Below are 11043 nucleotides of genomic sequence, written 5' to 3'. Positions count from 1 at the left end.
TTATGGCGACGATAGTTTGACGAAGGAAATGACTGAGCTGGAATGACGGCATGGTCGCAAAGGCATAACGGCTATGGAATGACAACCTCGGAAGATCCTACGGCAAAAATGACAACAATGAAATGGCCACTACAGCATGATGGAAACCCTGTGATGAGGAGGCTGCGACGCAATAGAGTCATGACGATGGAATGGCGACAATGACTCGACAGCGAAGGAATGTTAACAATGGCCCGAAAGGCGATGAAATAACGACGGCGTGTTCCTGCTCACTTCCGTACTCACGCGCGTAATTTGCCGCAGCGGGCTGCATTAATTCGCGCTATATCTGGCGCTTGCTTTCCCTACATCGGTACCGGCCAGTCGGGCCACTCTAATTTTCACTATATCCGGCGTTTGTTTTCACAATGTTCGGTTTCGGTGAATCGTAATACACTGTGGCCAGAAGCTAACATAGATGAGAGTGGTGCGAAGGCAACGGCGTGATGACGACATTACTTTTAGTATCACCCACGTATTCGGCCAGAGTTAATCGCCCAAACAGCAGCCAGCAGCAGCAGTAGCGTAGCGGTAAAATCGAAGAGGCAAGATAAGCTTCGCTTTAACGCTTTCAAAGTTGATCCGTCACACCATTGTGCGCCTACAAGCTTGCATCTTGCTTGTTTTCCTTCGAGCAACAATTCATCTGCCACAGAATTTCGAGAAGTTGCGCACGCACAGACGTTTCCGATCTCCTGAGGGCATCTGTACTTGATCTTGCCGCTCCCTATACAACAAGAGCCGCCCTCTTTGTAAATTTTGCGACTAGCGGTGGGCCGGACACGGGTTATGCACTTTAGCAGCAGCGGCAGTGGTGAAGGGACCAACCTATTTTTTTGACAATCGCCACTTTACAGAGCTGCAGCCTACGCCTAGCTCCCTTTTCCCTCGAGCAAAAAGTTGATCGGCCACAGAATTTCGAGACTTCAGCATGTGCCTGGTTTGTTTTCCTTCAACCAAAAGTGGTTCGGCCACAGTGTTTCGTGGAGCCATGCACGCGCAACCGCTTCCGGTGCCCCCTGGGCAGTGACAGACGTCCCCTGTGCGAACTTTGTGACCGGTGGTGGGTCGACACACTGGTTACCGTGGCGGTAGCGGCCGGGGTGAAAGGACCAACCTAATTCTTCACATCGCCACTTTCCAGGTAAGTGCGGTTTTGCACTTACGTAAACAGCAGAGGGCTGCGTGCAACACTCCAAAAGATGACAGGACAGCGAAAGTTGCGTCACACGTTGCACTGAACAAAGATCCCCTTTGCAGTAAACAAACTTTTTGCAAAATAATTTTCTCTGGTGTCTGAGAAGCATAGCTGATAACCGCAGTATACTTTCTAAACTTTTTTTTTTTTTTGCTAATTCAGTGTTTATTCCACACACACTCACCTTCCCTCATAGATTTGCGGTAGGATGCCTCGCCCCGTCCCCCATTTCTGGTAAATATATACAAATTGGGTAACAGCAATCTTTCTGCACATTGGGAAAAGTAGCTCCTAAAGGCAGCGTAACACTTGCGAACACGTGCTTCACGAACTTTTTACAAAAGCTGTATTTGATCCACGAGCAATTAACTTCGGACACACATTTGCCGTATTGGTCTGGCCATGTTTACCAAGCTTCATATTGTTGGCGTTTGTAGTCAGTTCGCAGCGGCTTGCAATATTTGGCGCAGATCGGTAGAAATGTAGGCTCTGGAGCAATTGATTACACATTTCATTGCAAATAATCTGTACAACGAAAGCACTTTTAATTTAGTCTACATATGAGGCTTAAGACGCCCTTTATTTTCGCCAGCCGTTAGCCCTGTGCAACAAAAAGCTCCCACGATACGCGGAAAAATAGCGTAAAATGATAACATGACGCTTTGAAGCACGTGTTCACGAAATTAATTACAGAAGTTGTGTTTATTAAACAGGCAGTTCACTTCGCACCAAAATTTGTCGTACTTTTCTCCGAATGTCTGTTAACTTTGACCTTGGTTGTGTTTTTGGTTGTGTCAGGGCAGAGAATTCAATCTTGCTCTGGACATAAAACACACTCGCATCTCTCCGAAGACCATGCATACGTTATTTATTGCAAAAGCAAGATTTATCTCATCCACATCGAATTTCACGTGCCCATACGTAGCCTTTACGTTTACTAAACAGAAACAAAATGCCTTGTTTAATTCAACGAGGATACCGAGTGAACATCGTGTAACGCATGGAAATATTGAAGCAACGTGGGTTCATACAATATTTGTCACTCCTAATAAAGGCAGGTACCTTAAAATTTCACGAAACGTCGCAATAAAGATGCCTTCCATTTCTACTGAACAGGTTGTGTAAGATGGTATTCTTTCGGGACACAGTGAAACGCAGCCGATAATGGCAGCGTGATACTTGCGTACATGTAAGCGCCTCTTTTTTTCTCAGAAACTGTATTTGACCCACACGCATTCAACTTCACACACAGATTTGCCATAGAGGTCCACCTGTTCCTGCTAAGCTTTATATCTTGGCGGTATTCAAGTTGTGCCGCGGCTGCGTGCAAAAGTTTCCGTCGCTTGTGGAAGTCAATTACATATGCTCTGAATACGCAATATATTGCAAAACAAATGAGAAACCGAAACACTGCCAATTTTCCTGACACATGATCCACAACGTGGCCCTTATTTTTGCTTAATATACACTTTGTGTAACGCAGAGTGTCGTGTTTAAGCAACGAAAAACACCGCATTCAACGCTTGGGCGTCAGCCGAAGCCAACAGGAAACAGCCGCCTTTTCATTTATTTATTTATTTATCATACCCTCAAGGTACAGTTGTACATTGCAGAGGGGAAGGGCAAAGTAAATACAGAGGCAAATCACAAAATAAGGAAGGAAGGCAAACAACATGGCAAAAAACATCGTATACAAAATAATAAGAATGGTAAATAGAAACTGGTGAGCGTGGCAAAAATACATGGCGTAACAAAAACAGAAAGGAAAGAACATACGATATAAAAACACAAGTCATAACTTGAAATTATGGCATAAAAGCAGTTATTATACAGAACAAGCAAACGCAACAATAATTTATAGCATGACGCTTTGAAGTGTGCTTTTAAAGCTATTGGTGTCAGTTATGCTTGTAAGTAATGCGGGTAAGTTATTCCAATCTTTGCTCGTTTGGGGAAGAAAAGAATATGAAAAGCCGACGGTGTTGCAGTGCGGAATGTTTACCTTTTGGCGGTGGTGAATGCGAGATGAAATGAATGGTGGTGGTTGAACAAAGATAGAACGTAAATATGTGTTGTGGTAGTAGATTTCATGGAAAAGACATATGCGAGATAGTTTTCTACGGGTTGGTAACAGGTTCATAGTGCACGTGATAGTATATATGCATGTGCATGTACGTCATGCATGTGTACAACATGCTGAAAGAATGAAAGCACATAGTTAAAAGAAGCCCGCTGTGCATTACGTACAGAAATACCGTAATGCTTTGGTTTTGTTACTTCCCGAGCAAATTGTGTAGCGTATTAACCTGGGATTACGGTCAATAGGACAATATGTTTCTCTTACAGGTTTAGAGGACTTGTGAGGCTGCGCACGTCAGCCCATTTGTTTATTACGCGCGGGCGTTATTAGCGATGATAGTTTTTTTTGGCAGTTTTCTCCGCGAATCCGACAGTTTTCTGGACGCTAGACGGTCAAAGGATATGGTGTGGAAGTCAAAATACGAGCTACCGTATAAGGATCCAGAAGAATGTTGCTGGGCTAGTCGTTTCATATTGCTTAGTAGGCGAAAAACATTGTCGCTTAGCGCAAACAAGAAAAAGATTGAAGGGGACCAGGGGAGCGGCAACTTTCTGTTCATTCAAATTTCGAGTGATTATTCTCGAATAAGCAATCGAAAGCTGGCGCTTGCCTGGTCCCCTTCCGCCTTTTCGTGTTGGAACTAAGCGACCATTATTTTTATGGTCTACGAAACAATACCGTAAAGGAACCCGCGCATTGCCAAGTGCGGTTTATTACCCTGCCACAAATAAGCACAGAGCACTTTGAATTGTATAATTTCGTTTTACTGAAAAAAATTTAAGAAAGGAACATAATAGCATTGCACGTGAAATAAAAAAAATGTACAGTAGATTTCCAAATGCGAATTAAATGAGAGCTGTGGTAGGAAGCTTCGTTCATGTCTAGCGAACGCATCACCAACCACCGCAACATTGCATGCGCGCGCAGGCAGCGAGGCGCAGAGGCGACGCGCGAAATCCGGAATACATTGAAAGGGGCATGAATGCTACTCGAAATACCATTTTCTTTCATACATGCCCCGACTGAACAAAACTGTGACGCCAGTGCTTTTCCCTCCTGTTTTCATGTAGCATATACTGTTTTCCTGCTGCAGGTGGAATGCTGTAAAATTATGGCCATTGTTAGATGCAACTTCCTACCCAAAAAATGTTTAGATTAAATGTCCCGGCATAGCTCGCAGTGATCCTTTTAAACTGTAGTGTGTGGAAAACTAAACAGGCATAGTGTGCAAAATGAGTAAAAAAATACAAAGCTCTGTCATGGCTCCACTTGCCAAGATATGTGGATGTACCTGAAGTTATCTGATATATTATAAACATGACCAGTACGGAAAATTCATAGATAACAGCATTCTACAAGCCTTAATCACGTTGTGCGAAAACTTTCATTAAGGTATGACAATTTTAAATATACTAATTAGTGCGTCAAAATAGTAAAGATCACGCAAGATCGATAAAGGAGAAAAGTGCATTGGAAAGTTTGAAAACTTTTTCTCATCAGTGCTGGCACAAATGCACAAACTTGGGCCATAACGTTCATCAGAACTTGCAAAAGTGTGAGAAGTCACTAAAACTTTCCAGCACTATAAGTTGTGCCTTCACTGACCTTGCGAACAGACTTTCAGGCACACTATGATTTTACCGCACCATGACGGTCTGCTCTGGGTTTTGTTGCGAGGTGACCAGATATCCTCTTAATACGCATCTCATCACTCGAGTTACTGAAGGTAACTAGTCCTTCAGATGGGAGTATGCCCAGCGCATCCAAGACACTCAAAATTACCATGGCCCTTATTATACCACATAATTACAATCGATGAGGCGGTTTCAATTACTCTTAGTGAGACAAACTTTGTTTTTGTGGAGTGTAGCCACATCTTGCTGTTCGGCGATTCAGACGCATTCTGGGTTTCCCTTGAATGCACTGAGCAAGAAGCTTTTTATCTGTAAGCCGTTTATAAATAGGCATAATAGCCAATCCCTGTTCTTCTGTCAGAAGGGCGATGTGGCATGATGCAGGTTCACCTAGTGCTTCAGCACGTTTATGCTTGCACCAGGAATCTGAACTTACTGGGCAGTACTTCACTGCCAGTGTTCTCTGGTGAACAGGAGTGAAAGTACGATGCTCATATCGCAAACGGGGCGCTTGCGCATAGAGTTGTAAGGGCGACTCGTGCCCCGCTTCGACTGCTACTTCTCCGCGCCTGCTCTCGGCAAGCGCTGGAGAGCGCTTCCGTTTTTATCCCTCGCCAACTCTGCCTGCTGCTCGATGGGTAACCAGCAAGCAGAATTTTTTATTTTCTGCTTGCTAATTACCGTGGAGCAGCAGGCAGAGTGGCGTCGAGACAAAAACGGAAGTGCTCTCCAGGGCTGAGACCACCAAGGAAAACTGCCGGACCGTTCTTATTAATAAAGTTTCATTCTTTTCCATTAAGCTAGTCATATGTGTTTCCCATACTGCTCGCAGCAACTGGCTACTTTTCATAACAGACAAGGCAATTGAAGCCCGATGCAGCAAGCATACCAAGCTTGCCCTTCCAACCATAAAATGTCAGCCTATTCAACAAGCGGGAGGCAGAGTTGGTTGGTATCAGTTGCTTCACAATGGGAAAAAAAATTTTAAAAAGCCGGAAGGGACAGCGCTCGCTAGCGCGCCGAGCACTGGGGCCGACATGGAGGAAAGAAACTGGGGCGGAGAAGTAACACACGACGCGGGGCACGAACCGGCCTTATGAATCTCTGCGCATGCTCTGCTTCCAAATATCGGTGGCCGTTAGCGCTCCGCAGACTGCTGAGCCCAATAATGAGCCGATTTGAAATATGTTTGCGGCAGAACACTCCCTCGAGGACACGTAACAACTTCCAGCGTATAAACAAAATTGGCTATGGGGCTTGGTGAGGGTCCCTCTAAGGTGGACATGGCGAGCGTCTGGCTGTGCCCAGTATCTTCTCGTCACACTTCTCGTTAATTCCGACAGGAGGCCCGTGTTGTCCGGTGTAGAGAACGGCACAACAGTTTGCAGGCCATTGCTGAGGGCGCGCCTTGCTTCAGCATCGGTCGTCTCATTACCATTGAGCCCACAGTGTCCCAAGGTACATTGGAACACTATTCGGTGGTTTTTGTTTTTTTGACCGCATGGAAGGAGCTCGATGATCTGCAGTGCCAGAGCCTGGTAGGCGGTGTGGTGCAGGAAGCATATCGAAATTTGCTGCGGGTTTCGAGTCCATGAAGATGCACCACGCTTGAGGTCGTTCCCCGCAGATGTGGCGAATCGTTTCCCGAATGGCCACAAACTCTGTAGTGTTTGGTGTAGATTTATGGTATAAAAAGGAATCTTCGAGTCCTCCGCTGGGCGGGTATAACCACGGCTGCTATCGATGCCTTTGGTGACGCGGATCCGTCAGTCTACACATGAACATAGGTCTGGTGTTCTGACCAGATCTATGCCAGAGCAAATTACTGCAGTCCGCTAACGGGAACCAATCATTTCTTTGGTATGCCGGGGACATGAAGGCACACTGAAGGTTGAACCAATCACTCATGGTGGCTTTACAGGTAGACATGTAAGGAAGGTTAAAACAAAGCGAAAGAATGGCCAGGCTTAGCTTGGTTAAGCCAAGAATGCGTTGCATATTACGCGGTGTTTTTTTTTGAGGGCGAGGTATTGCTTGGCGGCATTCGATTTTCTCGGCGATTCTTGGTTGCACGCTCCTTTTCAAGTCGCTGCTGTCACTGTTCGGGAGTTTCTTGTGCACGCATCTGCGCTTGGTAGCATTCCGCCGTTCCGAACTAGTAGAAGCACTGTCGGGTAAACTCACAACTTCTTCCTTCACTTCCACCGTTGCTTCAGTAGAGGAACGTTGCCGCCGAGCTGCATACTGAGCGCGCCGTTTAGCGAGTCGTTCTTCCCGTTCTTCTTCTGTCTCCGTGGCCCGCTGAAGCTTTCGCTTTGCGCTCTGTCGAACTGCTTTACCCGTGGGCGGCATCTGGTTGTAAGACTGTCCCGGCGAAGGAGCGCAGCTCTTTTATACATATGCCGCGACGTCAATCATAGCGCAGCGCCCCTAGCGGGAGGAGCGGGAGTCAGGTGGTGGCTGCGGCCGCGCGCGACCGCGCGAGTTGGGGCCCAGCTTTTCCTCCGGCTGTCGTGACGTCACGTCACGTGGTTGCGCTAAAGGTCAATGGTGGCTGCCCGGCCACGCCCAAGGGCTGAACCGAGTGATTGCAATATGCAACGCATAAAAACAACCAGAAGCGGAAGGAACGCAGCACACACCACAAGCGCATAACCTGTTGTTATGTGGGGTAGATGGTGGCGGATTGAACTTGTGAAACCGCTGTCCGGCCACTCATGCAGAATCGACGTCAATGGATGGCGATGGTGTCATGTGAGTAAACGTAGATACACACGAAAGGTTTCGTGGGACATGTATAACGATATTGGGCAGACGCGAGTTTTTCAATTGTGCCTTTGTTGGAGGCACGCCGTAGCAAGCCAAGGCATATTTTGAGTACCTGCACTTGAACGCTCTCTAATGTCCATAAACAGGAAATTCTCAAGTGGGAGAGTATCGGGAGGCTGTAGCGAATGTGGCTTATGAATAGACTGGTAAAGCCGTAGTCAACGTTAGTAACGTTGGCCGTAGTAAACAGCCCCCCATGGGGTCCGACTTCCCGTCTGCTACGAAGCGAAGAACATGGCAAAGAAAAGTTAGCTTTTGCTTCAGCATATTAACGTGCCTCCACCTTGGCAAAACCGCGGTCAATGATGATGCCGAAGAATCTGTAGTGGGAAACAAAGTATCACAACGCCGTTAATCGAGATCTGTCTGCTGCTCAACATGGGACGCTTTCGCCCGTTATATTTTGTGAATACATCAAATTCATATTACATATTGCATCAAATACATATTCTCGCGCCCACGTTTTGCCCGACATCAGCGGACTTCCATTCAATTTTTAGTTCATAATTGGAACCGGTTTTTTATACTTGAAAATGAGATTTCTTGTGGAAAAAAAAAACGTTTAAGTATTTTTTTTCTTTGCTTGCGTTTTATGCAGGAGATGATATTTTGCATATATATTGCAAATAGAGCGTTCTACGTTTGACGCCTGTTTCCAGTTTCTGTGTGAAGCAGAAATCGCGCCAAAACGCACCAAGGTTACCGAATTTTTCTGATTAGGGCCATGTTTGGAATTTTTTTACATTTTTGTAGTATATGGCCAGCAGAAAAACGCATGGAAATAATTTACTGTGAAGGGTATAAAAATTTGCAGAAATGTTTTTCGACGTGACGCTTTCAGTTTGCATTTAGTTCGGCCTTAAAATTGGAAAATATTGTAAGAAATAGGAGACCGCTCGCGCCGCCATCTTCAAATATTTTTTTAGCTGCCTGGGAACGCTTTCGGGGAATAAAATTTTCGGTATCATGCAGTATGACTGTCCCTACATGACATATAAATACCAGACAAAACAAAAGTATTAGGAGGACATGCATGTTCGATATCTCGTGCAGCTATCCGTAAGATAATTCTGCCGAAATGCATGTACATGTACTCGCACTTTACGTGTGTGCCAGCTCTGCATGTAATAATAATGATTGATCTAGAAGCCACATCTCATGTTCATCAGGTTGCAGTAAATGCCATCGAGAGATACTTATCAAAAATTTACTGCATGGAGGTCGTCTTGGCAGCACCATTGATGGTATTTTTAGACTTTATTTTCCTAGTGGCTTTCGCCACTAGGAAAACAATATTTTAGAATTAGAAAGCATCTTGGAAAAAATACGCATCTCATTGAAATCTTTACTACTATGTAAGCACACACAACATAAGTGTATCTAAGCGCATCTCTGCCCTGTATTTAACCCTGCTTCATTCCCAATCCCTATCATCAGGCAGGCTCCCTAACGAGAGGAAAAAAAGCAAGGTCGTTCCAGTCTACAAATCGGGTAACCGTAATTCACCCTTAAATTATCGTCCAATATCCATAATTGGTATCCCTTGCAAAATAATGGAACACGTCATATACTCGCACGTAATGAATTTCCTAGACAGTAATAACTTTTTCATCCGTCGCAACATGCCTTCCGTAAAGAGCTGCCATGTGACACTCAATTAGCCACATTTCTTCATGGCCTACATCAAATCTCGATACAAACACTGTGACCGATATAATTTTTCTTGGCTTTGCAAAGGCGTTCGATTAAGTAGCTCATCAACGCTTATTATTAAAGCTTTCTCGCTTGAACTTCCACCCCAATGTCCTAATATGGATAAAAGAATTTCTTAGTAACCGATCACAGTCCGTCGGTGTTAACAATACTACCTCAGAATTTCTTCCCGTAACATCAGGCGTACCCCAAGGTTCAGTCTTAGGTCCCCTCCTTTTCCTAATATACATTAACGATCTTCCATTGCATGTTTCCTCTCAGATTCGTATGTTTGCTGATGATTGCGTTGCCTATCGACCTATCATTAATAGTGACTGCATTTATCCTAAAAATGACCTGAACAACATTACAACCTGATGGGATCAATGGTTAATGGTACTAAACAATAATAAATGTAAATCTATGTCAATATACCGCAGCCGTAATCGACATGACTTTCTCTACACAATTAATGACATCCCAATCGACACTGTAAACTTTATTAAGTACCTGGGTATTGCGATCACGCATGATTTAAACTGGTGCTCGCATATGACTAACAACATATCATCTGCTAAGAAAACCTTTGGATTTCTGAAACGCAACCTCCGCAATGCTCCTCGACAGGTAAAACTACTAGCATATAAAACACTGGTTAGGCCAAAACTCGAATACGCGTCACCCATATGGCATCCTCACCAGAATTACCTCAACAACGCATTAGAATCTATACAGAACCGCGCCGTAAGATACATTCACTCGACATACTCTTGATATCAGCGTATCACCATAAAAAGTAGATTCTGGTTTGGACACACTATAGCGCTGCATCACCGTATTGCGAGCTTATCATTATTTCATAATTTCTACACCAGCTGGCTTCACTACGCACCTGACATTGTACCACCTTCTCGCATGTCGCGGCGCACAGGCCACCCACTAAATGTTGCTCGCCCTAGCGCGCGCACTGTCCCCTGCTCGTCATCATTCTTTCATCGTACAGCTAAAGACTGGAACGGCCTTCCCCACCACGTCGCTGCCATCACCACCACCTCATCTGCCTTCGTGGAAGAAGTAACGAGTATTCTGTCTGTAAAATAACATAGTGGGCAACCTCCTGTATTTTTGTACCACCCACCCCTTATACCCCGCAAGCGGTCTTTAATGTAATGAAATGAAATGAAACACCCGAAACTGTGCAAGCCTAGCCTACACAATAATACACAAGACTCCCACGACCATTGAACATATTCAACGCAACAGAATATAGCTTTCCGCGCTTACTTTTTGTTCAATCAATAAATATAACCTCTCCCCACTTCAAAATCTAGTTCATATGGGTTCTCTGAAATACCGCAAATTCCGTGTTATTTGCAGACTAATTCGCTTATTAGTGAATGACCTAGTTTGGATTATTTTGCTGACAAAGTGTATATCTTAAAACAATTTATCTACGAGCCTGATCATTACGAATAGGAATAGAAAACATTCGCTTGTATTTATTAAAATCTCTTGTAGTTAACTTCTTGCTGGTTTCTGTTCGACCAAATTCTTAAATCCTTTCGTGCAAT

General features: G+C 44.6%; 1 long non-coding RNA gene across 1 annotated transcript in view; it reads left to right on the top strand.

The window, feature by feature from the left end:
- Nucleotides 1-822: 822 nt before the first annotated feature.
- LOC129383033 (uncharacterized) overlaps nucleotides 823-11043 on the top strand; it is a 63002-nt gene continuing 52781 nt past the window's right edge. Inside the window, exon 1 of the long non-coding RNA XR_011893177.1 lies at nucleotides 823-1183. This is a non-coding gene — a long non-coding RNA (uncharacterized lncRNA). The remainder of the gene's footprint in view (nucleotides 1184-11043) is intronic.

This window comes from Dermacentor andersoni, chromosome 3, assembly GCF_023375885.2.
Source record: "Dermacentor andersoni chromosome 3, qqDerAnde1_hic_scaffold, whole genome shotgun sequence".
Lineage (NCBI taxonomy): Eukaryota > Metazoa > Arthropoda > Arachnida > Ixodida > Ixodidae > Dermacentor > Dermacentor andersoni.
This window is presented reverse-complemented; position numbering and strand designations above follow the sequence as displayed.